Genomic DNA, 24,178 nt, shown 5'->3' with positions numbered 1-24,178 from the left:
CTATTAATACATAGCTACAATACGTAATATAATAATGTGCTCACTCATCCTCCAAATAATCGCTGCTTGGTGGTACATACTGTATGTTATATAGACACCAATATATATATTATTGTTTAAGTAAAATAAATGTTTATCTCCCTGAAAATATTATAAATCTTGCATGAATTGTAGAAATGTAAAGAAATATAAAATAAAATGTTTAGGTACTATTTCCTCACCAACCATATGCGGTCGGAAAACATAAATCGTGGAAAAATTTGAGTCAGTAAACAAGATACAGATCAAATGGACAGAAGAACTTTGATTCTTATGTCGATGAAGATAAAGCCTCAAATTGAAAATTAAAGGCAATGCTAACTAAATGTGCGACTAAACGTATGTACAGCGAGAGCTGCCGACGCGAATAAAGCATAACTGAAAGTGGATTTCGTTATTACAGACACGTTCACCGCTGGTCGCTTGCCAAGCGATATTAGACTTTACGACACGCAGCCCTATACGACTGTAAATACGAATGTCCTGTGAGGAAATTTCAGTTATTAAAAGTAATGGGTCAGGTACTGGGTTTCCTCTTTCACACACGTTTAAGTTGACAATTGATTCGAGCTACAATAGTCCTAATTACGTTTATATAAGATTGAGATTTGCACAAACATTTTTTTCGGGGTTTGTATTATGTTACCAATATACACAACTAGTCTGGTTGGAAAACAGATAAAGACTGATAATAGGCTATTTCACGCACGCTTTACAGTATATTACAAAGCATTAAGGTTCTATTTGGTTCTTTTACGTGAAAAAAAAAACCGTGAATGAAAGAGACCTTTTCCAAAACTACATTGGCTTAAATGTCGACTTTATTTTATAAAATGTCATAAGTACATAGAAAATCATATGTATATTATATTTTTTAGAATCAGTGCTTATGAAATATTAAATTTGTATTCATTACGACAATTTAAGCCAAGTATCCGATTCTCTTAAATCAATACATCATTCCCGGAGCAAGCTAGTCGTTATAATTTATTTCCGCAAAAATACTGGATTTATTAATTATTTTTAACCACCTTGCTAAAAACATTAAAAAGTAATTAAGAAGTATAATTCAATAAAACATTGTAATATTGATGATAAAAAGTGTGGCGTTAGTGTTTTTAAATGTTTTGTATGTAAAACGCATTATTACTGAGTTTCATGCTGGTTTTATTTTGGTATAATTTAATTGGAACCAGTGGTAACTTAAGTATAATTGAATTTTGTAAAATGACGAACCAAAAGTGCTTTTAAGTGCCTACTTGGATAAGGTATAATATTTTTCATTTATAAATGAAAAGTTTCTCGTTAAAAAGACGTAATCTTTTTAAAAATGTATTTGGTAGTACTTATAAAGATAATTATAAATAATACATATTTGTTACTTATAATATTCTACGTGATTCAATAGAATAGATCGTTTGTAACCAAGCTGTTTCTATCTAGTTTTTGTTTTGGTCCATTTGCGTAAAATATACATTTTTTTGTGATATATCTTGGTAATCGGAACACCTGATGGTAAGCAGTCTCTAATGGTCTTAGAAATAAGTGCTGTAAGAAATTAGTCAAACTTAACATCACCAATGCGCCACCAACCTTGGGAGGTAAAACGTGTAATGTATAACCAATATTATGACAAACAGATGTTACTGAAACTAAATTCTCTACTAATATGCGACAGGTATTTTATACTAAAAGCCAAACTAATCTAGTAAACACGCTAACACCTAACTTGATCGATCCAGTTTGAACTGGATTACCGCGGTGGCCGCTACGAAGACAAATTGACTTACATTGCACCTACAGGTACTCGTAGATAAAGTGCAGAGTAGAATGTTAACAGAGATAAATATATATTTTTTTATCGAAAATAAATAATTTTAGCGACAATGTTTTTTATTCACTCGTATTCATTTGTTTTTTATTTGATTGTAATGATTGCGAAATCAATTGCTGTTACTTATTAAACAGTGTGGAAGTCTTCAGTGATGTTGTATACTGTATCATTTACATCACCCCCATGTGCTTTGTGAGCTATGTTATGAGGTAATATAATAAATACAAATTAATTATTATAATTCACATATTTTTCGATATTTGTATTTGTCCATTATTTTTGTTAACTAGTAAAATCTTGTAAAAATTTCGATGACAGCACTCAAATTCACTGATTTGTCAATAAAATAGGGAAGTTGTTAATAGGTATAATGTGGCAGTAAAAAAACTAGTAAAAAAGAACAATGCAAACCTAAAAATAGAAAATAACTTTTTGACTATATGCACAAATTAATACAAGCGGCCAGTACGTAATTAAGACATAAATTAAAGTACTAATTTAACCTCTTTAAATAGTCACACTCAAGATAATAAAATACATATGTGTTTTAGTATCTCGAGCAAAAACTATTTACACAATGGCACGGCCTTGTTCTTCTCTGTATTGATATTACTCTATAATTGTTTCTGATAGTATTAGATACATGATCGCATCTATGTCCATTCAATTTGTTGTTAAGTGTCCTTAACTGAGCTTATATTGGAGCTTACGCAATTGGTAATTTTTGCGACTATTTATAAAAATAGTTTCGTTTTGTTTCTCTCAGTGTTTTTTAAATATTACTGAGAAAAACAAAGTGAAATAAGCAACATTAGTTTGTTTAGCTTATCTTGTCAGGATTTTAATCGAACTCAATATTTCATAATTCAATATAAAGATCAAGGATATGTATATCATCACATTAGAAACTTCTTAAATTATCAGCGTTTCTTTACTTTATGGTCCATGTATTATATACACAAACCTTCTCTCGAATCACTAAAATCCATTGCGTAATTTTAAAGATCTAAGCATACATAGGAATATATTTTGTTTTATACTATGTAATGATTAAGCAATCTATCATTAGTGTTATAGTAAAACTCATCGTCATCAATTTAGCCTGTATCCCACAGCTGGACTAATTGTGACGCCTACTGTCACGTAGTCCAGTGAACTCCTTATTTACAATACTATGGTTTCAGAGTCAAAGTTTCGTCCAGAAGACAACGGTAGTACCTTTGTAACAACATACTATAAGTCGTTATAATTTGTTTGTGAGCAAACTTTAACATATAAACAAAAACAATTACCATTATTTCTTATTCGTAGTTGAAGGTTTCAAGTATTGTAACCGCAATATGTTTGCAATGTATAAAAATACCTTTCCTTAATTACAGTGTAGTTGACTAAAGACAATTAAACAGCAAATATGTGACCTACTTGATTTGAAATCGCAGATTCCGAACGCTCGAGAATTGGATCAATTCGTTTCTCGATAGCGTAGCATGCCCTATATAAAATTTACGTTTTATTATTTGCTTTTATTAATTTCAAAATTGGAATTAATAGTACCGATAACGAATTTTCATATCAGAAGATTTCTATTATTATGATCTATGTCATGTATTCGGAAATGTAATTTGAGAGATGAATGGAAGTTTGGAACTCCAAGATAACATTCACGCCAAAGCCCGTACCTACTTGTTTTCCTAGAATTTCATGCTTTGATTATCAATGTTAGATTAATATTGGATGAGCAGGACTTGAAATTTATAGTAAAATTGACGGATCGTTAACGTATTTAAGTCTAAGTCAAAATAATTATTTAGGACTTTTAAATTATACTTTTATATCCAGACTTCGTAAACATTAAAATCTAAGGAGTATGTTGACTTCGAAATTTGAATTTGCCTTTGTGTTGTTAAAGTTAGTAGTCTAAATAACTAGCGACTTTGATAATTAATAAATTAGAATACAATTCTAATTACATAGTTTAATTCATACAAGGCCTTTCAATGTAATTACAGCGCGAGAGCGCTCAAAGTACAACTAATATTAGTAATAAGACTTAATTGTTATTTCTCAATAATATATTGGGAAAGCAAAACTGAGAGAAATGGTGAATTGTAACCTATGATTGTGGGTTAGAAACGAGTTTATAATAACTCAGATCGTTCTTGGTTTTTATCACCATAAAGGAAATTATCATTAGGAAACTTGCTAGAGCTTTGTGCAAGCCTGTCTGGATAAGCACCACTCACTCATCGGATATTCTATCAGTAAAACAACAGTAAAACAACAGTACCTACTCAGTATTGTTGGTTTCCCCTTTGAAGTTCGAGCTCGTGTAACTACAGGCACAATAGACATAAAATTTTGGTTCCCAAGGTTGGTGGTGCATTAGCGATGTAAGGGATGGTTAATATTTTTACAGTACAATTGTCAATAGGTGGTAGTAACCACTTACCATCAGGTGACCCATATACTCGTTCGGCAACCTAAACAAAACTTAAGTATCGAATAAATATCTACTATAATATTCGTCGTGTATCAACACAAACTCCAAGCCTTGTCTAAAAAAGAAATGAAGCTCGGCGGTGAAGGAAAACATCGTAAGGAAACCTGCATGTACCTAATTCCATAGAAATTCTGTCATTTATGTATTACGCCAACTCGGATTTTAACAGCGTGGTGGAATATATTCCAAACTTTCTCCTTAATGAGAGAGGAGGCCTTAGCCCAGCAGTGGTTAATTTACAGGCTGTTACTTTACTTTTATTTTACATTTTACTTTCAAAAATCATCACAAATCTAGACAATATAATAATCTATTGTCATCTAACATTACGTTATAAATTAAACAAGTTATTATATTTCGATAAAATATCGTTCGCTTATTGAATAACGCATCGCATCACATAAATAATAACAATAAATTATGATATCGTTGCTATTCTAAAAAGCTTTAATTTATACATAAAATAATAATAAAATTAGTTGCAATGTTATAATGGCGCCATTGGTTGCCAATTATCGCTTAGCGGGATAAAATTTGGTTACTGATTCACAATATATCAGCATTTTATACATTATATTTAACTCAATATGATTTTATGTAACATATATAGATTTAGTTATTATATGCAATTAAATATTAAAAATAATTCGGTACATTAATCATTAAAAAAAATATATTAATAGTGTAAGTCGCTTTTTGTCCCAGTGATTCTTTAGTAGACGATAGAGAAGGTGATGACTTTAATAGACTGTATGTAAAAAATCGATTATGCTTTCATTTTGACAAACTTCAGACGTGCAGAAAATTAAGGAAGATTTTTGGTTTCAATTAACAAAATTTAATTACTGGCTGAAAAAAAAATATTGATAAGAGAGTGGCGCATAGGCTGTATCAAAAAAAAAAGAAAAACATTAACAAAATTAACATAAATTGTAATCGACAACTTCCAATTCGGAACGAAATAATGTATCTATATACTATTTGACATTATTAATTTCATTTAAATAAGGGTTTCGAGCTAAATGCGGATGACTTGCAGGTTAAAATTAAATTAAATCAAAACAAAGCCTGTCCGAGGTTTTTTAAAAAGATGAAATAGAACTAAAGCTAAGGACAACTAGTTATATTTGAATCTTATAAGTAATACTTAGAGAGTCGAGATGGCCCAGTGGTTAGAACGCGTGCATCTTAACTGATGGTTGCGGGTTCAAACCCAGGCAGGCACCGCTGATTCAAGTGCTTAATTTATCTTTATAATTCATCTCGTGCTCAGCGGTGAAGGAAAACATCGTGTGGTAACCTGTATGTGACAAATTTCATAGAAATCCTGCCACATGTGCATTCCACCAACCCGCATTGGAACAGTGTGGTGGAATATGTTCCAAACCTTCTCCTCAAACGGAGAGGAGGCCTTAAGCCCAGCAGTGGGAATTTACAGGCTGTTGTTGTTGTTGTTGTTGTTGTATAAGTAATACTAATTTTTTTCTCAAAAGAATCTTTTACAATTACTATTTACTCTAGTACAAGTTTTGATCTATACAGTTATGTAAATTATATAATCAGACTGCATTCATATAATATATAAAATCCCAATTTCATTTTAACGTTAATATTGGACTCATACAAAGGAATATAATTTACATTATTTTAGGTAATCAGTAAATAAACACACGTAGCTGATTAGTGTATCCATTAAAGTAATCTACCATTTATAATTTGCATGAATATACGAATATTGGTGATGTTTATTGAACTTTATTCTGCCGTGTATTCGGTTGTAACCCTTAATGTAGACTGCTGAACTCAATACCCAAGTAATTAGTGCAGTGTGGTTGAATGTAGCTCTAATTAGGTGAATTCTGACGTTCTGCGCTCTTGATGTTCAAGTTACAAGAGTCAGCCAGATTCATGAAATACATCAAAGGCGAATTGGAAATTTTAATCAGTTCTACGTATTGATTTTTTTAAATTAAGTTTTCTTTACGTTTATTTTTGCCAAATAAAATATACGTATACATTATAAACTATCAAAACACTACGTATTATAAAACAAAGTCGCTTTCTCTGTCCATATATATATATCTTTAAAACTACACAACGGATTTTGATGTGGTTTGTTTTTTATAGCTAGAATGATTCGAGAAGGAGATTTTTATCTATAATACATGGAAAATTTAGTAGAAAACACTGATCATTTTCGAAATTTCTACTGTGATTTTTTATCATCGCACCCGTGTGAAGCCCGGGCGGGTACTAGTAAAAGATAAAACAAAGTCTATCCTTGTTGTTGTCTATCCTTTCATACAATAAACACTTACCTACGAAACCAATTATTTAATGGTTGGTATCATATAATGTATACCTAATTAGTAAGATACGTAAAATAATGTTATGTTTTAATTTAACGGAGACACAAAAATAAGAGGTATAATAGTTATTGAAGTTTTTATCTAAAACAAGCTAAACTTGTAAATTTTTATGAAAAAAATATAAAACTTTTAATTTAAAAAAATCTATGATAATTATGATATGACATTATTTTACAGTTCCATTTAAAATAATAATAATGCAATTATTTATTGATGTTGAATATAAAACGAAATTACAAATGACGAGTGTAAAATTCATGTTCAATTAACCCAGACTGCCTCCGGTGCACCTCATCACTATTGTGTTACGACAATAAACGAAAATTGTCATAACGTCATACGACTGGGTGCCATTAAAAATTCCATCACAGCGTATTGCTTGCGGCTGAGTGCCGTTTCAATGGTTCAACCAAGGTCACACAAAGGCAGTATTCACAGCTTTTCAAAAGAAAGTGAACCTGTTATCATGAAATAAAAATGATCAATCTTTAAAGCGATTGACAGATAAATTTGAACTTTATACACAACGACATAAGATTTATATATGACCGACAATGTTCATGCTTTACATCCCGTAGGAGCAATATATTTGATAGCATAGAGATATCGTTTGACGGTGACGTTGTACGTGGACTTTTGAAACCTACACCGAACTTTCGGGTTTAATTTTCGGCAACGCGGACTTTTTAAATTATTCAAAAATTGCCTTCAATGAAAGGATGGTTTGGTACTTTTTAAAACTTCGACAAAGATAAATTGAGCAGTAGCGCATATTAGCCAAGTATTAAAAGTTTTAAGTTAGCAAAGAATGCTGGTAATGTAACGTCATATATTTGAATCTAAACCGATGAACTAATCTCTTCTTACTATTGAAAAACGAGACGAGTTACGAGAGTAACCTTAGCCTTCAATACGGTATTATGACATTAATATCATAATTCATATCACCTTATTATTGCATATTATTAATAAAGCAGGAGCTGTTGAATTTACTTTATTATATAAAATTATTATTGTAATTAATTGATCAATAATTTGTAAAACTGTAATTAATATTGTTTTATATGGCATAGCATTTAATACTGGCATGTAACACTCTTTCTTATTTTAAATGTGATTGAGCTGTCATTAGAAAACAATTGGACGATTGGCGTGGCGTTGTATCAAAAGATAGAGAGATTATAATATTATTTTGGCCATCCCGAACTACTGAAATTACAATACCCATATCAATCAAATAAATAAAATGTTCAAGGTCAAGTATATTGTCTTTATGTTTCTTTCTTTATTAAAATGCGTTGCACAAAAATGTAGCTCTTGTAAAATTATATCTTTATCAGATAATGAACCAATGATTCATTCAAATTGCAATAACCACGCCGTTGAAAAGTAATGTACTTAAATTTAATTTTACACATTAAATTTACTTTTACATCATGACAAAAGTTACGAAATATATGAAATAATTCTCATAACAATGAGACGCGTAGTTAATATTTAATTTATAATATGTATTGATTTACTCACAATATTTGTTGAGTTGAGTACATAGACATAACATAGCTCTATTATTTGATTGATTTTGTATTGGAACTAGTAAGCCATATAAACTAGTACATTGCTAATTCATCAAGCTTAGTCTTTCGTAATATAGATGATTGAAGGATAAAAGCGACTCTATTTCATATTATATAACGTTGTCAAATTTAATGGAAATGATAATTATCTAACGAATATAAGTATATACATATGTTTATTGTTATACTATTTACTTAAGTGTCAATCACTGGTTAATCCACATAATCCACAATCAGCTAGGAAAATTAAGAAAAGAGAGTAAACACACACATCTATAAATGTAATTAAATTTGAGTGTCTGTTTGTAACATTTAAATAACCGCTTTTCACTTTATATGTATGCGTACGTCGTGAGCACAGTTAATTAAAAATGATCTTAAAAAGTGTTATTTTAAAAGCGTGAATACTAGAAAGAGATAGATAGGTCTCCTCGAGGGGAGATCCTCAATTCCTTACGCGACTATTTCAGAACATGTTTTCTCCAATGGTTATCGATTCTTGGGGAAAACTTGTTTTAGAGTGGAGACCGCGTCTCAGGTAGGTACGATGGAGTGACGATTTGCGCAACATATCTCGCAGGAGCTGGATACGAGTAGCCGAAGAAAGACCTCAGAAGTGTGGAATTGTGGACGAATATGGGCTTCTGATGACTATTTCTGCCATTTCACTGTAATGCAAGCCGCGTGAAATAACTTCGTTCAAAAAACCTTTGCAAATCAAAATTAGTGCGATTCATATATTTATCAATTAAATCGTCTGGAACATTAGGCATTAAGATTACACATATTAATGTTTCTATGTCAAGAAAATGATAAATAGAGCTGTTGGGCATACCTACACATTTGTAACTGATTTATCTATCGTGGGGTGCGTAGCTACTAAATGAGCCGGCAAGCGCAGATATACTGAAGCATAATAAATTAAATATTGTGAATAAAGACAAATAAGTTATGAAACATAACTCAGTTAAAGATATTGTAGGTTTTATATATCAAAACAGATACTCAATCTTTCTTATTTTAGACTTGATAAGTATGGACTTGGTTTTGGTTTGTTATCATTTATTTGATCGTTTTGATTGCATGTTTTTATTTTGCAGACAGCATTTGATTTTTTTTAATGTTTCTGACTATCACCATTTTTATGTAGAAATGTGTGCAGTAATAGTAATAGGTTGGGGAAAAAGTTTCTTCGTATTTTATATAAAAATTCAAAAAGTTTTTTTTATAGTTTATTTACATTTGACTAAAGTATGTAGGTGCCATTTTGTTCCATAACTTTTTGCCATCTTGTTGGTAGTGACATGATCCCATTGCTGTAAAAATTTTGGGGCTTCTGATCGAAAAATTGCGACAAGTGGTTTTGGCAGTCCTCTCGTGATGTTAACCTGACACTGCCTAAGGAATTCTGCAGAGACCGAAACAGATGAAAATCTGAAGGTGCAAGGTCAGCACTATACGGCGGATGCATTAATACCTCCCAGCCAAACTCTCGTAATTTTTGTTGAGTGGCTAAATATGTGTGAGGTCTAGCGTTGTCATGGTGAAAAACCACACCCCTTCTGTTGATCAATTCTGGCCGCTTTCTCTCAATTTCTTGCTTCAATCTCATCAATTGTTCGCAATACAGTTCTGAATCGATGGTCCTGCCGGGCGGTAACAGCTCATAATGAATGATGCCCTTCCAATCCCACCATACACACAGCATTACCTTATTGCGAGTTAATCCGGGTTTTGCCACAGTCTGTGAAGCTTGACCGGCCTTTGACCACGATCTTTTTCGCACGTTCTTGTCGTATGTGATCTACTTTTCATCACAAGTTATCAGCTTCTTCAAAAATGGTTCGGTTTCATTACGTCGTAATAAAGAATCACAAATGAGTACACGGTTCATTAGGTTTCTTTCAGTGAGTTCATGAGGCACCCATATATCGAGCTTTTTTGTGTACTCAGCTTTATTCAAATGAGTCAAAACCGTTTTGTGGTCAATTGCCAGTTCTTCAGCTACATCGTAACTACTAATATACCGATCTTGCTCCACTTTTTCAAAAATGGCATCAATTTTGTCCGTAACAGGGCGACCAGAGCGAGATGCATCTTTGATATCAAAATTTCCGGCTTGAAAACGCTTAAACCAAACTTGCGCAACTCTCACAGATACTGCATTAGGTCCATAAACATCACAAATTTTTTTCGCGGCTTGAGTTGCATTTTTACCTTTTTTATAGTAAAATTTTAAAATGTATCGAATTTCTTCTTTAGATTCACTCATTTTAACAACAACAAAAACAAATGAAAATCACACAAATTCCTAATTTGAATTTGGAAGTGCCTTCTTTAAAATTAAAACTTTTTAATGATACCAAAACCAGCCAGATACAAATGGTATAGCCAAAGAGATTTTATTACAAGTTCATACATACTATATGCGAAAAGACTTTTTCCCCAACTCAATATTTATTTTAAATTAGTGGGCTGCTCTCGAGACTTCACGTTGATAAAATTGTTTTTTACAAATTTTGAAATGATTTTGTTTTTATTTAATGTCATTGTAAGCTGACAATGTCTTTTCCTACGATTTCCATTTGTTTTTTTTTTTATACAGCCATAGCTCATAGGTATAGTCACATTTTTTCGCTCTCTAAAATTAATTCTTTGTTAAATCATAATCTGGTGTGACACAAAAATGTATTCATTTTTGCCCTCCAGACTTAGATATTGAGAATTTCGGCGAAAAATCCCAATAAGTTTTTACGACCCGACTTGAATCGAAAATCGCGTCACCTGTGACCTTATATCAGGCCACTGTACCAAGAAGGTCATATACCAAACAAAAATATCATATGGATTTCTTACTTAAAAAATGGCATTTTGTCAAAGCCGGGTAGTTAGAATAATAATATAATCAAAATCAAAATAAACTTTATTCAAGTGGGCTTTTAAAAGCACTTTTGAGTCGTCATTTAACAATTAAGTGAAGCTACCACCGGTTCGGAAAGTAGATTCTACCGAGAAGAACCGGTAAGAAACTTAGTAGTTACTCTTTTTCAACATTTAAAAAAATACAGTTATGATAGTTACTACAATTATTTAAATTAATATATCCTGCCTGGAAGTCAACAGGTATTAATTCCACGCTTTTTTATCATCTACAAAATCTTGTATCGAATAATATGCCTTTTGAATTTACGAAACGGCATAGTTAAAAATGTCTGCGGAATTTTATTATAGAAAGGGATACCTTGCCTCAAGAAAAATTTATTGATATATGACTAAAACCCTAATTATTGATAAAATTTCAGCAACTCTAAAGTTTGTAGATCCCCCTAAATTGTCAGGGATGACAGAGTTATCACCTCACCCGTGTCTTGATTGCGTATTAAGTTATCAATGTGGTTATCGTTAATTAGGTTTGATGGATTAATCGATATCTGTGTAGTTTGGTAGCTCAGTGTAAGTGTAATTGTAAAACCGTTGTGTTATAATTTGAAAAACCGTGACGTGGCGATATTTGATTAAATTGATTGTTCAATATTCGAAATTTGAATTAATATTTTGATGAAAACAAATATGAATTTGCATTTATCGAACTTTTTTTTTCTCTACTATTTTTTTTTTATTGACAGCACTTAAGCCTGTGTGCGTTGTGTAAATGTTTATTTAAAATAATTATTTTTATTTAATTCTAATTGTCTTTATAAATGCACAAAGCATTTACAAAGACATTCATCGTTAAAACGATTATAACATAATATTAATTAATTATGAAAATAGGCTTCATTCAAAATCTATTTAATACACCCTTGCATAATTTTCAAAGAAACCTTTCCTAGCATAGTTAATGCTATGAATTCTGCAGTTGCTAGTATAGAACAAAACACAAAGGGGAATTAACCACGAGCTCGCGGTATTACTTTCGATTTCTCGTTTCTTTGACTCAAAGACTCAAAGGAAAAGCGGCGCTAAGTAAATCCAGTTAATAAAGCTTCATTCATTGTCAGTAACTAAGTTTTGAGATAAGTTATTAATATTAAAGTGAATCTTTATAACTTTTCAACGGATTAATCTATTATCTTGAATATGAATGAATAAGTAAGCAATTTTAAGTGAAATGGTTTAGTGGTTGAAATATAATAGAGTTTTGGGTTCAAGTGTAGCACGCACTACTAAAAATTCACGTGTTTTGTGTTTCGTACACAGAAAATACACTTTTCTCTTGTGCAAAAACAAACTGCACAAAGCGCATTGGCGAAGCGTAGTTATATGCTCAACTCCTCAAAAGGACAAACTTATAGAGGCTGTTACTTTTAATTATATTACAATTATCGAAGTTTGAATTTAGGTGAATTGTATTCCAATGCCACAGATTTATTATTATTATACTATCATACATATATTACATAAAGGTTGGAGTGAGATGGATGAAGTTGCGTACCGCCTTTACTCAGTTAAGAGACATTTGCATTTAAAAATGTCATACAAAATTTTTCTCTTAAAATTTTATGCGAAACATTCATGTATTTGTTTGTCAAAAGTATTAGTAAATTATAGACAAAGAACATGAAATATAAATTACAAATTATATTTTCATACAAATATCAGCATGTATTTGGTTTACCTGTGGATATACGAGTGTATAGACTATCACAAGATTAGCAAGAACACCCCTCGCGGTGTAACGTTACTTTTGATATTGAATTTCCTGAGGTAAATATAAAACCTAACACCGTTGGTATAGCCTTCGATTTAATTTGACATGGTATTATGATTACTTTATGACATTTTTTAAATCACATCGTCCTATATCAGAGAGTATTCAAGAATATGCATTGTCTTCAACTTAATATAGTATAATATATAATATAGATGATAAAAAAGCGTGGGGCTAATACCTGTTGACTTCCACGCAGGATATATTAATTTAAATAATTGTATTTAACTAACATGACTTTGTATTTTTAAATGTTAAAAAAGAGTACCTATTGAGTTTCTTGCCGGTTCTTCTCGGTAGAATATACTTTCCGAACCGGTGGTAGCTTAACTTGGTTGTAAATTCAAAAATTTTTGGAAAAGCCTACTTGAATAAAGAGTATTTTGCTTTGATTATGATTTCGATCCGTCTTAGCTCACTTTATCATGTAAAACTTGTCTACTATACTATTAGAACTGCTAAGTATCTAGCCTCGTTCGGTTATGTCAATTGGAAGGTAAAGCCAAATTGTCATCAAAATGTGATCAGTAAGGCAATACAATATTTCACGTCGGCCCATCACCTAAGACAGGGCGCAAATTCGGCCTCACATGAAATACAGTTCCATATGTATATGCAGTTGTTCTTCTTAGCAATAAGGACAACTTCTTTGGCTGGACAAAATCGTAAAACAAATCGATACATCTAATACAACTTTTTATCTATAATAATATATGTATTTAGTATAGATCAAAATGTATATTATATGTGATAGGATAAGTGGCTTGTAAATGGACTAATAATAAAAGTAATTGTTTATTTTTAAATTTTATTTAAAATTTTAATTGCTAGTTAAACAAGCACATTGTGAAGCTATATCGATATTGTACGTCTATTTAAATTGTTATCCTATTCTCAAAGATTAAAATTTAATAGATTATGATTTTTTTGTTGGTCCACAATATTCATTGAAATATGTTATCGCTCCGTACAATAACGATTACATTTTGTCTTGGCTTGCAAGTTATTATAACATGATTATTAATTATTATTATATATTATGATTAGCGATTTTAAAATCATCAGTAATTTGTGAGAAAATTTTGATATAATATTTTATTTTCCAAGTTTGGCGCGTTTGTGATCTATGGAACGGTTAAAATATTTAAAAGCACTATGTCTTTCGGCTGTGGCTTCCTCTACCATAGCTGCTTACAAAAATGTTGTATTAAATATGCATAAGCGTTAATGAAAACATATAAGTATGTTACTTACTACTAAAACCTAAGAAAATAAATAAATGAAAATAAGGAATGAAATAAAAATTCATGTAAACATTTTACACAAGATTTATTTTACGCTAACGCAAATAAATACTAATACATCAGATTTTTGTGCTACGTAACCACTTTAATTATAGGACCTTCACATATAAGTTCTGTCAATTACTTTGTCACTCTCAAATACCCTCCATAAACAGCCTCTCTTTATTACCATTAAGTTAAAACAGCCTAATATAATTTATCAATTAAATACCTTAAGACAAAGACTTAGGAGTTATTTTTCATTAATGGAAACATACCTTTAAGTCGTTACAGTCTAAAAAGCAATAACTCGTAAAAGACAAATAAAAGGACGAGCAACTCGCAAAGTCGACACCTTCGCCAAGTTTTTTTCCAAAACTCGACTTATTTACTCAGACTCGGGTCGTATCTGTTCGCAAACTCAAATATCTCCTGCCCCGGCTGCTCTTTACGATCCTTGTACATTTAAGCGTTAAATGTTTACAACGAGGATTAGCATATTGTCGCATCCCTCGTTGTGACTTTTCGTCCTTTTGCTTTATCAAATATAAAAAACAAATACTCTTATGTCTTACGTGATGATGTGACATGTGAAATTTGATTAAAATTCATACATATTACATAACTCACGCGTTTCCTTTTTTTTTAAAAAGCTATGTTTTTGTAATAATTTTATCATCATCATTTTTATTTTATGGAGGTATGTACAAGTCACTCTATAAAGAGTTCTCTACATAGAGTTTTCTATATAGAGTACTACTCTACTCAATATAGAGTTAGAGAGTATTCTATCACCAAACTAGAATATTTATTAATATTGTTGTATTCCGGTTAGAAGGGTTTGACTTACCCTTCAAACCGGAACACAACAATACTATAGTCTGTATAACTGGAAACAAAAGACGATTGCAGATTGGTAAGGAATGGTTAATGTTTAAGAATGGCGATTACCACGCACCATCAGATTTCGGATATTCTGGTATATATCAACATGTAAAAACTTTTCTTAGATGAAATTAAACTTAGGTAATATTTCAATTGTAAATAAAAATAACGTAAACGTAAACATATAATTTAACTGAAACAATCTTGGACTCGAAATTAATGTTGCAGATGAAAGTGAGACCGAAAAAAATTTAATTTTTTGTTTTGCAAGAACTTTCCTCGTAAAATAAAGTTTCGACTTGTTTCATAAAATTCAGATGAATTGTTTCAAAACAACCTTTGGCGTTTAACAAAGAAGAGAATAATGTAATTTCACTGGACACTCTCTAGAGAAAAATTGCTGTTCTATAACATAACGTATCTCTGTATATAAAGTCGTGTTTATCTTATGTATTAAATATAAATATATCGATGCAAGATCTTTTTTGCATATTTTAAAGAAGTAAAGTATCAACGGATATAGTGTTTATATATATGGATATGTGAAACAACTAAAAAACCTCCTTACGATACGTCACTGGTAGAGTATGTACTGGTGGTAACTATCTCGACATGCCTTTAAGCGTTCCTACTGGAAAACGCAGTTACGCGTCCCCAATATATGAAGCGAGGGTATATGTTGAGTTCTCTGGCCGAGTGCCAGAATGCCTACAAAAAAACCAGCGGCACGAGCAAGTTACGTATCCAGACAAGCTTGCTTAAAACTTTGCCTTTTGCCTATCTTCTTTACCTTAACTTCTTCCATGCGTTTCGTTTTTGTCAAATAGAAGCATGGAATAGTCATTTTTGAAACTCATGAGATTTTTTACATTAACATCGAAATTGAATTATTTTTTGGTCCTCGATCACGTGGTTGATTGTTTTATAATTAATTTAAAGAATCATCAAAAGTATAACACCTCGCCTCATTGCCTCCACTGGTGACAGGAGGACTGGTTCGTTTTTTGCCCAGAGTATCGGAATTGCGATTCAACGGGGAAATGCTGCTAGCATTCTTGCCATCATTCAACGCGGTCAAGGTTTATACAGTAACTAGTTTTAGTTCATATTTGTATATATATTTAAGCATTTAATGTTGTTAATTACACAAACATTAACCCATATAAAAAATCACGATTAATTTTGTTCTTCCAACTTCCAACAACTTCCTTTGAAGTTCAGATTTATATATTTAAACAAACCGATGTATATAATTTGTTCAGTAATAAAAACTTCGGAGAGTAAACCACGAAATAGCGTATTGTACTTCTATTTTTATGTCTCAGCCTTCAACTTCTTGTGCGAGTTTATTTTATACTCAAATTCTTGTGATGTTTCCGCTTTATGTTTATAGCTGAAATTAAGAAAACAAGACATGAGGTTTATATTCGAAAGATCATGAATTTTTAATATCTTGACTTTTAGATGTAACGTTTATAATGATCATATTGTTTAGTCTCTTTCAAAGATAAATTGTATGATGTAAACGTTTGTTACAGTGAAAGAAAACACATAAATATGAAATAGAATGTTAAAATATTTATTTTTTCTATGTGGATTGCTATTATTCTGAAAATAACAATTCCAACATTGAAAACCAATCAAATACAATTCAAGTAATAATAATGAGCCAATAAATAAACAATATTAATTAGTAAAGCGGAATATTTTCGTAATTTTATTACATAAGCGCTCAATGCCGTTCCTAAAAATAGATTAATAATTGACGTCAAGAAATTTTGTCTTGCAAGTTTTGTATTTACTTCTCGTATATGTAATGTTTCTGTAAGTAATTAATTATATGTGGGCAGCCCTCTTCAAGATGGACGGTGTACAGTCGCAGTAAAAAAAACCTTCATCAGTTTTCAAATGCATTCCCTTATGGAATCTTAAACTATTAGTACCTTTTGAATCTAAACATCAAATCATTGCGAAGCGACAATCGGCACAGCGGATTGTCGCTCATTCTGAGCACACAAAAATTGATCTTAAGGTGACGAACCTTTTCTTATCCCGACTGAATAAGAGGCTGATGTAAGTTTTAGCTGCAAATCTAAATAGCCCTTACTGCTCTTTATGATAGTTTACAATTTTTATGACTGAAAAGTTATAACAATCAAGTATATGCAAGCATATTAAACTACAAAAGACAATCAAAAATAATAAAAATACTGAAAAGGCACGGACAACACATCTCCGGAGATTCGAAAGTTTAAAATTTTGTTTAAGTTGTGAAAACATTTTGACTTTACTCGTTAAGATAAATTTAAAACTTTTAAATACTTCTTTGTTATTTTAATCACACACATAAAGGTAAGTAATTACCTTAATGCTTATCACAGATATTCAGTACCTAACTAGGGGAAGACTTAAGCAAATACACAAATCACGCAACCCTTTCGTACGGTGACACTTGATTCTCTCTGAATAATTGCATTCGCTCGCCTCAATTTACCCGATAAGGTTGATTACACACATCAGGCAAAACAATCTTTACACCTATAACATTAAACGATTTCGATCAAAAAGTTCGTGAGAATCAGATATCCTCAATTATGCAACAGGTTTAATTCTGACATTTTTTGTTTAGATTTGGTTCAATTAACTCCACCATACGTCGCAGAATTCAGCGAAATGCTATAAATAAAATGTATAATCAAATAAAATATATCCTACAAAGTAAATATAATACAATGTAAGTATAAATACAGATAGTATGTATCTACTTACTGGTAGGGACTTGTTGGGTAAAGCCCGTCTGGGTACGTACTAGCAACTCATTAAATAATTTGCTGCCACTAATACTTAGTACTTTTTGACACAATGAACTTATCTGAGTTCCCTTAGTTTGACGGCGCTTTGGCTATGTAAGGAAATGTTAAGATTTCCTACAGTGCTAATGTCTATGGGCGATGGTGTACACTTAATATCTCTATTTGCCCGTCCGTTGCGTGACTATTAGATAAAAAAACAAGCACACACACTCACACATAGGCTCGAAAATCGAGTTGGATTAACAATATATGTTGCATTTGTCTGTCGAGGTACCAACAAACACCTGTAATTAAGAATTAATTTAAAGTAAATAAAATAAATCTAGCGATTTACTATTTTAAAAAAACATAGAAAGAATTGCCATCCTATTAGATTGCAAAATTTGTGAATTGTATATTTTTTTGTTATTAGTCGCTATAGCTAACACTAACACACAAATATAGTATAAGACAATAATATTTTTTGTATATACGTCTCATTTCGCATACTCTTATTACATAGTTAAAAGGATGGAAATCCTCGATATGATAGTCCTCAGTGGCATACATACGACGTGTTGTATTTAGGTAAAAATCTAAAATTCACGAGTCATGTAACACGTCCGTAATGATTACATGTTTATCCTCACGACAGATAGCAATGTTAACGACAAGACTTTAATTTTATCTGTTACGTTTGCGCTCGCCCTAATTGTGGTTCCCCCACAAAGCCGCTGATAAGGTTGCAAGTTTATTTTAGGGGTGTAATGCGATACGCTGTAATCGTTGGCGTTTTGTTCTAGGTGTTGCTTTATAGGCCACTTGAAATTCCACGCAGTAATTACTATGTATTTTATTATTTAATACGAGACTAGGAATATAACGTTAATTCATTCTGCACTTTAGCAGCAGGCTTGAAATAAAAATTCATAATAATGATTTTAGTATTGATTGTTTTTAAAAACACGCTGTATATTATAGCTCTTATACGTGTGCTACAAATATTGCTTTTTTAATCCATACTTATATTGTAAATGCGAAAGTAACTCTGTCTACAAATAGTGTAGAGCCTGAGAAATGAAATACGCTACTTTAAAAAAAACCTGTTGTAAACAAAGAGGTCTTACAGCAATTTAATATTTTAAGTTAATTTGTAACTATATTCATATTTTCTTGGGTAACAGCTAGTTGCCAATAAAATCACTATGCAAAAAAACCCTATCTTCACGATGACGTTATCCTGCATCGTATTATTGTCATAACAATTTAGCCAGTAAATTTACTGATAACGATACTGACCTTATGATGGTAGTAAATGTTGAAACTGTGATTCTTCTATAGAACTACTAAAATTTAGAGTTCTAAATTGTTTCGATGTAGCAATAGTGATGGATTTCCTTTTTAAACTAAAAGTCTTTTCACGATATAATTTGGCGGAGGGTCAGACGGTCTACATGATGGTAACTAGTTACGATCGCATATACATGTCTTATATCGGCAATGCACCATCAATAATGAGAACTAATGTTATCCCAAGTAAGTATTTTGGCATCACCATTCAATATCCACCTTTCGAACCAGGACCAATACTAAGTACGAGTAGGTACCTTTTTTATGTTATAGGTGCCAAACGAGCAAGAGGCTCACCTGATGGAAAGTGATCACCACCGCCCATGGACATCTGCAACACCGGGTGGCTTCCAGGTGCGTTGTCGACCTTTAAGGAAAGAAACCTACCAGGCAAGCACATAGCAATAACACCAAGGAAAATTCTTCAATGGCATATAGGAGAGGTAATAACCTCTACAAAGATCTACACAACCATAGGCCAGGTATCACGCGAACATGCTCAATATACCGATACGAGATTAAAGAATCAAAAGCAAAGGTGTCGGCTTTTGTACACAATCTTTTAACTAAACTAATTTGACAATACTAAAAATCTTATCTTGTTCTCTTTGTTGAGTTAAAAAAAGGATAACAAGTCTTGTAGTCTTGTTTAATTAGTTTCGTTTAGAGATTGTGTACTATAGAATCGAGAGTAATAAATTTCTGTTTAATTTTTTTTTCTTTTCAATGTCGTTTTATTTTTCGTAACTAAGATCGTGCTAGATTTATAGTGTATAAGCAATTCTTTTATTATTATTTTTGACGAGTAGACCAGTATTTTATTTTTATATTTGCTCTTCCATCCAAAAGTCTTAAACAAAATCTAATTATAATCCTGTGAAGATGAGGTGGAGAGGTAGTATATAAATATTTATTATTTACTTCCAAGGTGGCTTACATGCTCCAAAATTAAAATTTACTTTATTTCTGTTGACTTATATATGGTATTTGAATCATTTATTGATTGTTAAAATATAAACTGGTCTGAAGATGATAGTATAGATTAAAGTTTAAACAATAAATGTTATTGAAAGTAAACGATTGTCAACACGTAATGTGACTTTTTTAAATCGATTCGATATTTAAAAATTTCCTTGAAAGTCAATAAATCTCCCTTACCGGAATGTGTGGTTGGCTCATAAAATAACATTGGTGGCTGCGGAACCCGCCGGCCGCAGTGGGGTGGCAGCCAATATAAATTCCGTTCGTTATTAGGTGTCGAAGAATTAGGGTCACATTGAAGAATTATATTGTTTATTGAAAATGTAAAGATTATTGGTTTTTTTTAACGTCGCCTAAAATATGATATCGTTTTATGAGTGTGGTACAAATATAAAATCATTTTCTCTGTCAAATTAAATATTAAATTGTACTCAATACTATTACGAGGATGATAGCACTGGTGTTTAATGGATCGGGATGGTGAAAGGTGCTTTAACGCTTTTTAAACAAGAAGATGATAAATATGCTCAATAGTGCATCTATAGGCTACTTTAATTAAAACGGTTTATCATTTTTTTCCTCATTCACAAAAAATATTAATCCTCAAAGGAATATTCATAATCACCAAAGTAATAGTTTATTTTAAGCGTACTTATAAATATTTATTGTTACGTAGTTAATTAAAGAAAATATAATTTTTTTGTATAAAATATGTTACATAAAATATAGAAATATAGAACTTATATCTCTCATCACAGTAATGATGACGACATGATTATGACAAATATTTAATAACGTCATATTATATGTATGTATTATGTATATATATGTATTTATATGTATGTATGTATGTATTTGTATGTATGAATGTAAGTATGTATGTATTTATTTATATATGTACGTATGCATATTATTGAATATTTATTACTGTTATTTATTTTGGTATGCGTTTAGGTTGTATTTATTTGAAGAGTATCTCAAATTGCACCATCCTATACTGTCTTCCAAACACAATCCTCTAAGCCAAGGTAGTCTGGAAGAAATGGCTAATAAGCCATAAAGCCACCTTTTGTTTCACCATTAGTTTATTAGTTTGTATATTCTGTAATCGTTTGTGATTGTAATTGTGGTGTATAAAAAATGTTAAATAAATAAAATATGTATCAGGTCCTGTCGTCATATCTGCTCCCGGCAAAAATGCACTGTTCATTATATGAGTAGTTGATACAAGTTTATTTCATTGAGCAACAACTGTTCCACTGGGTTCACTAGCATTGACCTCGCAGCTATTCAACCGTCGTTACAAATTTGCTACAACAAGGAAAATATTCCAAGTCATAAAGAATCTGCAATCCGCCCGTTCTTTTATTAATGCCTTTAATGAAAGGGAATATTGCCGACGAATTCGTAATTGGGCTTCAAAGCGGGGTCTTATTCTCAACATTCGTCAAATTAAATATGACTTTGATTTTTTACTTAGCTTCAATGTACGCTATAGCCATTTTCTACTCAACCTACTTTTTATACTAAAAGTAGATCGCTCTTGATTTTCTTGCAACTTGCCTTCTGAAGAAGGTATTAAGATCCAACTTTGGTCTATATTGAAATGTCACTTCAAATTCACGGTCTCGTCTTAAGGAATTCTCTTACTTTTATTGGTCTGTTGTGTACTGTTCTTAGATATATTATTCCCTTGTCTCACTCCAATTCATCTTAATCACTTTTGTATTACAGTCCGTAAAATATAACGTGCTCTAGAAATATTGACTGAAGATTTCCCTTCATATTCTTAATTTTAAATTTAGGATAAAGTGCATTATGTTTTTATAAGTGAGGGAAGTTAATATAAAACTTTTAATTGTTATAAACAATAATTTTACTTGATATTTACGAAAATAAAAAGAGATAAAGTATATTTTTTGAAACGTTGCTTTCCAAATTTGGAGGTATTGCGTTATTCTGAATTATTACAATTTATGATAAAATATCGAATACGTTCATAATACCATTACTTTCAAGATATTAAGAAAGCATCTAGTGAATTTTACTCGAGTGATATAAAATTACATCCGTGATTATCACGGGAACCGACCACTTAAGTGTTTATTGCGACGATTAGGCGAAAAATGCGTAGTTAGTTAGCTGCAGTTATGCGCAAGCGCAATAAGGCTATTTATGAAGACATTTTATAATGCAGACATTTTTATGAACCATATTATTATATTATATTGTACATATACATAAGAAAAAACTTGCAAACGAAAATAATAAAATGGAAAATTGTATACTATTAGGTGTTTTAGTAGATTCGTCGGAAAAACTTGATCATAGATATGAGAAGCGGAAAAATCAACAACAAAATATTTTAGCGTAGTGAACGAAATTCATCTAAAACCGTTATTAACAATTTGAGGAAAACACACATGATTTTTCTTCTCCTATTTTATTTTTTTTAATAATGTCATGGTACCAATAAAGTTAATCTATAGTCAACAAAAATACGCTAGGTATATTTCAGAATATTGTTAATTCAAACAAAAGCTCACGGAATGTTGAGAAAATTTGTAAAGATATACCAATTATGATATACCAAGTTATGTTTTAGTATTTAGTAAACTTTAATACATTTACAGTCTGTAAATTTTCCACTGCTGGCCTAAGGCCCCCCTTTGATGAGAAGGTTTGGTATATTCCACTACGCTGTTTCAATACGAGTTGGTGGAATACATCTGTGACATAATTTCTATGAAATTAGACACATATACGTTCCCTCACGATGTTTTCCATAACCGCCGAGCAATGAACAATTGAGCGTATTAATTATTTGAGCCTCACTTATATAAATTAAAACTTATTACAAACTATTTATAGTCCTATCACCATTATGTAAGTATCAAAAAAGCTTCGACCAATATTTGTATAGGTCGTTGAACTCTGCTTCAATTGATCATTCCCAAATTAATATAAAACTATCAAAAATTAGCTAAAAGTCGATGTACATGTTTGATTCGTTGAAATTGTCTTAATATCCGGTTTACGTATATTTTTAGAGTCGAGATGACCCAGTTGTTAGAACACGTGCATTTTAACCAATGGTTGCGCGTTCAAACTTAGGCAAGAACCCAACACTAAATTTTCATGTGCTTAATTTCTGTCTAAAAGCTCATGCTCGGTTTTGATATACGGTGAGAAACTGTGGTTAATTTCAATGAAATTCTGCCACAGGCGTATCCATACCGCACTGGAGCAGCGTGATGGAATATGTCCTAACTCTCCTCAAAGGGAGAAGACGCCTTAGCCCACCAGTGGGAAGTTTACAAGTTATTACTGTGCTGTTGGCTGCTTATTACTACGAAACGCAGTAATGCTTGACGTTTTCTTAATTACTAACATATTTATTTAACTTCTTATTTACTTTTTGTTCTAAGTAGTCTTTAACGGTCAAAACTACATTTTGCGTCATTTCCTATTAAATAATTAAGACATACTAATCTACTCTAATATTATATATAATACTATAATATATATAGCATATATTATGTGTGTGATAGATGATATTATATTCAAATAATAAAATAAAATATCTCAATTTGAAATGCATTTTACAAGCACTTTTAGATGTCAGTTCCGATACCACTGCTGGTATAGTTGCAGTATCACTTGATCGGCGGGTGATTGAAATTCATCCGTTTTTTTTATAAATCCAACCAATTTTTTGTTCATATCTATGACACTGTAATTTTTGAATGATATAAATTTAATTCCACAGCATTTATGATAAATCGACGGTAAGAATCTATCAGTACGATTTGATAGAACCAAGATAAAAACCCAAAACTTTGTACCACTCATAGGAG

The sequence above is a fragment of the Vanessa cardui genome, chromosome 3 (genome assembly GCF_905220365.1).
Source record: "Vanessa cardui chromosome 3, ilVanCard2.1, whole genome shotgun sequence".
Lineage (NCBI taxonomy): Eukaryota > Metazoa > Arthropoda > Insecta > Lepidoptera > Nymphalidae > Vanessa > Vanessa cardui.
This window is presented reverse-complemented; position numbering follows the sequence as displayed.